A 5753-nucleotide genomic window follows, 5' to 3' on the forward strand; every position below is an offset into this window, starting at 1 on the left:
ACCTCTGATATCATTGAATCCAAGCTTTGACCAATTGCCATCTGATCAGATAGAAAATGGCACTAAGTGCCATGCCCAGATGTTTTGTGAACTCCTCCAGGGATGGTGACTCCACCAGCTCCCTGGGCAGCTCATTACAATGTTTAACATCCTTCCTGTGAAAGAATTTTTCCTGAGGTCCAACCTGAACCTCTCCTGGCACAGCTTGGGACTATGTCCTGTTGTCTTGTCTTGTCTCCTTTCAGGTGATTGTAGAGAGAGATAAGGTCTCTCCTGAGCCTCCTTTTCTCCAGGCTGAAGAACCCCAGCTCCCTCAGCCACTCGTCACAGGACTTACCCTCTAGACCTTTTATATCCCTCTATTCATATGAGATCACAAGATGGCCAGCCAGGCCCTCCTTAGCAGGAAAAGCTTCTTTGGGCAGTAAGTCTTTGCAACTCAGTGAGTTAATGGAAGCAGCCTGCCTGGTTTATCTGTTTACTCCCCTCTGTTATGTGTATGAGAAGAGGATACCTGTCTCTGCCCCCCTGAAGAGTAGATGTATTGCTTGATGATTCCAGGAGTACCAATACCTTGTCCAGTCCTTCTGTGTGACAAGTATCAGTGGCAGGAAAACCATCCCAGTCATGATCAGAGTTGGCAACAGCACTCACAGAAGGGTCTTTTCTTCCAGAATTGCCCCGCTGATGCAGGCAAAGCTGGCAGCTGAGGCCAGGCTGCCCTTTCTGGATTGTGCTGCCAAGAGGGGAGCAGAGGTGAGTGCTGGATTTTCAGGAACCAAAGATGGGAACTGCCACAGTTCTCCCTAGAGCATCCTCATGCTGTCCTCATGCCTCACCTGCACCTAAAGAGCAAGTACCTCCCTGCTGCTGAAGGAAGCATGGTGGAGTCTTCAGCCATCCTGTTTCCAAGGCTGGAGGCCAGATGTAAGCAGTGGCGGGGGTCAGAGATAGGGGCTGGGGCTGCCTGCCAGAGCCCCCGTGCTCCTGGCTGTCTGTCAGCACTGCAGGAGGGAGTGATGTTGGACACATGTGCTTGGCTGGAGGAGGTGAAGCCAGGTGTGTTGGAACCAGCTGCCACCACAACACTGACCCTGGCTACACACGTCAGTACAGCCCCTCCAGCACAGCAACATATGATCCAAAGCTGTATTCCTCCAAGGCACTCACAGGACACCTCTTTCACTCTTGCTGGTGGACATGAGCACTCCGCTCTCTGGCACATGAGCTCTCAGCGAATGCTTTGGCACAGAGAAGGGAACACCTGGCTCCAACTGGTTTTTAATGCCTCCTTGCACCCTCCGAGGCAAATCCTGTGCCGTAAGTATTGTCAGAACCAGGCACTAAGCCAAACACACACTGCTGAGTGAGTGAAGCTTTCACCACTGTCCTTTGCCACCGCTGCCACCTGTGGAAGAAAGCAGAAGAAGCCATGCAGATCTGCCCATTAGTTTTCAATAACCTGAAGCTGGGGTCTTGGAGGAGGCTATACTCAGAGTCATCCCACATCCTCCCTCAGAGAGGTGGCCTTACACACCCTGCTCACCAGTACCTGCAAGCAGGGTGAGTCTCCCCAGCTGTGCAGGATCTTTGCAATAGATACCTCTGCCCAGCCCATTCATCAAGAAGCAAGAGGTGATTAGGTGAAACATCTGCTTTTATACTGTTAAAGACCAGTTTTCTCTTTGGATCACCTCAGCAGACACCAACCATGCCTACAGGTTCTGAGTACAAGGAGGGCCAGCAGAGAAGCCACCTGCAGGCCCAGCCACATCCACCCCTGCAGCAGCAGCTGACCATGGATCCCCAGCAGCATGGCCCCTCTCTCCTAAGGAGTGCTACTGATGGGAGCCTCCTCATCCCAGACCAAGCCCTGTTGGGTTGCAGAAGTGCTGTGCCCTCCTGCCATGGTGAGAGGCTAGAGAGGACTCAGGGCATGTGCACAGGGCCTGTCCAGTCAGTGATTGCCCACCCCCAAGGAATGGAATCTTCCCGTTACAGTGGAAAATTACAGGCATGTTTAATATAGTTGCTCCAGCAGGCTAAATCTTCTGGGATATGACCATGTTGCTGAAAATGACTGAACATCTGGGACCACAGGCCTGCCTAAATGGAAATCTGGGCTGGTATGGGTAAACATAACAATTCAGGAACAAATAGCTGCAGTGTATTTTTTTAAATCTTTATTTTTAGTTATCGTATTGACTTCAATATCAACACACGATAGAATAAACATCTCAAAAATGTCCAGTGGCTGCTGCCTCAGCATCCACAGGAGCTCTCTCTCTGATAAGGCTGGAGGGGATCAGCTGTCTGTGGGCCTTCTGGGCTGATGTGTTGATTTTTTGATGACGGTGTTTCCAAAGCATGCTCTTACCCAGGGGTCACAGCTTCTTGCCGCACTTTTCCCACAGTTCAGCACAGAAACTTCATGAATGCCTTGTATTGCTTCAAGGGAATGCAATGATGCCTCGGCAAGGCTCAAAAGCTGGGAAATGCACTATATATGGGAACTTGCTGGCATATTGAAAATGTTAGCATGGCCAAGACACCAGTGTGCTGCAGCAGGCCTTGGGAGAGCCACTCTCTGTGTCTAGCCCATCTCCTCACTTCTCCATCACTCTTAGGGGTCCTTGGGAGCAAATATAATGCTGGGTTGCTTGAACATGTGATGTATCACTGGTGTGATGCACTCATGGGTACACTTAAGCCTGAGTCCTGTAGCCCAGAAAAATACCATCATGCCCAAGCTTTGTTGCACTGCAATATGCAGTTCGAGGTATCTGGACACTTTCACAGCTGTTGAAGACAGATACGAGAAGTTTGCCAGGCTGCTGGAAGGTCTAGGGGGGTTGCAGGCATGGATGAAGGTGTGTGTATGTGCATCTCCATGCTCACTTTTACATTTCCCAGATGGTGCTTTCTCTGCTCATGTCTCTGAGCTCCCCCTGACCAGGCAGGTTGCTCACACTGACAGCATTTCTTTCTTTGATATCTTGTTTCAGACTTATACATAGAAATTAAATACAAGACATGGCTTTTAAGTCATCTGGAAATTAGGGCTGGCAAAAGGCCATCAGATCTGTATGAAAATTGCTGAGAAGAGTAAAGTTGCTTCCTAAAGCAAACATTAGTGAAATTTCCCTGAACTGACTTGCTGTGGACATGGATATGCACCCCTTCTAGCAGATGCAAAATGCAGCCCAGCTCCAGGCTCAGGACACATGCTGAGGTACACAAACAAGGCAAAAAGATTAAAACCAAACAACCATCCATTAGGCTGGCATTAACCTGGAGGAAAGGGCATTCCTCACTGCAGTTCCTGTGGCAGATTCACACACATGATCTCTACCTGGATCAGTAGGAGATATTTCTCGTATTATAACTTCAAGATGTATATGTGTAAAAAATATGTTCTCTCTCTGTCTCTGCCCTTCATCAGAGCTTTCCTTGATTTGCATCAGATGCAACTTGCCTCTGTACCTCAAGCATTTGTGAAGCCTCCGTGTGGTCAAATCTGCTGCATAATCTCTGCTTGGGCTTTATCTGAGTAACACCTGAAGGAGATAAGAAAACATTATTGCAGGTACACAGACAAGGATTAGAGATTCACCTCACCTAATGTGAGGTGCTGGTGGCAGATGGTGGTTGGGACAGGATCCTCCAATCCCCCCAGGGTTGCAGAAGAAACCCAAGAGCACCCTGAGGGGTCATTACTGCCCAACTGCCCCACAGGGGCAGGTGAGGGGGCAGGAAGATGCACAGGTACTTGTGTAGCTTGAGGAGCATCAGCAAGATGCTCTTGGCACAGAAGGAGAGGATTAAACTAATGCTGCATAGGGGCAGGGAAGTTAAACAGAAGTCCAAGCAGGGACACTGTCACCTCTGCAGCTGTAGGCACATACAGGGACAAGGGACCCCAGCCACGGGAGACGAGGAAGCCTCAGCATTCACCTTTTCCTGGACATGGCTGCCTGGACCTGATCAGCCTCTCTTTCTCTAGAGAGCTACAACAAGAGGCCATTTCTTGACCTGCACAGCAGGTCCTTGAAAAGGCCCCCAGAGCTGCTGGTGTGACCAGAACAGGGAGGCCGATTCAAGGGAGCCTGAACCTGGTCATGGCAGCACATGCAGCCTGCAGTCGCCTAAGGGGGTTGAAAATGCTCGCGCGGAGCTGTGTGTGCAAAGTAAACGTGCCCAGAGCCACTCTGCAGTGCAAGCAACCCCCGTCTGTGCCATCAAACACCTCTGACAAAGGCATTTTGGGAGGGATGCTGCCCTTGGGCAGCCCCCAGGCCAGGGGGTCAGGAGGGGATGAAGTGGTGCAGGGCTGTGCCACCAGCCAAGCTGACAACTCTGCGGTACAGATTCTCACCTACCAGTGCCCGGAGAAGTTCCTGAAAGCTATGTCATTTATTCGCATGTCTGTACCTCCGCAGAAGCAGCACATCCTGCCCCGTGACTTGGCCCTGGCCGCAGCCAACATCTACAAAGGCAGGAGGAAAAAAACAACAACAAGAAAACAGAAGCCAAGTTATGCAGCAGAGGGGGAATAAAAATATTTCCCTTGTGGCGGCGGGTGACCGGCAGAAACCCCGAAAGGCACTGTAAATACCATGTACCGCAGCTCGGACAAAGAGCCCGGCCTCGGCGCTCCGAGGAGCAGCCCCGGCGGCAGCGCTCCAGGGACCAGGGACAGCGGCGGTGCCGGTGGGACGGGCCAGCACTCCCAGTCCTGCTCGGGGACATAAACAGGACGCCCCACCTCTGGCTGATACCGATCAGCTGGACGAGGCAGAAGAGGGAAGAGGCCGGGCCCCCGCTGCTCCCCGGTCGCCTCTGAAATGACAAAGCATTATTGCAAATGACAAAATACAACTCACATTGCAAAGAGCTCCCACACCCACGGGCAAGAGGAGGAGACGATCCGTGGAACTCCTGCCGCAGACTGCAGTGGGGTCTGCTCCCTTGCCTGTGCTCCATGCTGCTGACTCTTTAACACATTAAAAGCAATAACGACTGCGTTCTTCTGGGCAAAAAGCACTTGTAATTGGATAATGACCACTGAGCATCAGTAGGTGGGTTGCCTGAAGCCTGAAGGAAACCACGAGAATTTTTTTTCCACCCACAGCACTATTATGAAGCTGACAAGGTCCTGCTCTCTGCAACTCCCATTAATTTTACTGCCTGACCTTCGGGATTTATGACAGCTTTGTCTGACATTCATGGGGCAGACAGGTATTGTTACACGCCAACATAACCCAGGTAGCAGGCGCGGGTTGTTCTCCACAAATGACTGCACTCCAGTCAACTTTGGAAAACTCCTTGCTTTTGTACGGGGAAATACTAAATAAATGAGATTCACTTTAAATTCCAGTCTCCCTTTCCACCCTCAGGGAAACACAACACATGCCAGAGAACAGAAATCACTGTTCATCCTGTATTCAAACAACAGGCAAGCTTAAATCCTTAGAAATCCTTGAATACCCAGCAGATGATGACATACACTGAGGCCATACCATACCTGTCATTTAAACCCTCTGTGACTTGAAAAAAGTCAAATACACTGCAGTTACACTAGCCAGGGGCAAAGGAGGAGTGACCAGCTGGCATTCTCATTCTTTTCCTTCCAGGACTCTGACAGAGCCTTTTTTTATCCTCTATGTAGCATCAAAAATAGAGAGAAATCAAAAAGAACTAAAATAGCAACACTACAAGAAAAAACACCATCAGGAGTTCCTGTTCACAAGGCT

At 50.2% G+C, this 5753-nt stretch overlaps 1 long non-coding RNA gene across 2 annotated transcripts; it reads right to left on the minus strand.

The window, feature by feature from the left end:
- Positions 1-2206: 2206 nt before the first annotated feature.
- Positions 2207-5233, minus strand: LOC125324309. Of its 2 annotated transcripts, none has more exons than XR_007202921.1 (3): positions 4884-5233; positions 4380-4486; positions 2207-3557 (listed from the first exon to the last, which is right to left on the minus strand). It is a non-coding gene; the product is annotated as an uncharacterized LOC125324309 (long non-coding RNA). The 2 variants fall into 2 exon arrangements; XR_007202920.1 differs by having other exon boundaries at positions 4616-5233.
- Positions 5234-5753: the final 520 nt, after the last annotated feature.

The sequence above is a fragment of the Corvus hawaiiensis genome, chromosome 4 (assembly GCF_020740725.1).
Source record: "Corvus hawaiiensis isolate bCorHaw1 chromosome 4, bCorHaw1.pri.cur, whole genome shotgun sequence".
Lineage (NCBI taxonomy): Eukaryota > Metazoa > Chordata > Aves > Passeriformes > Corvidae > Corvus > Corvus hawaiiensis.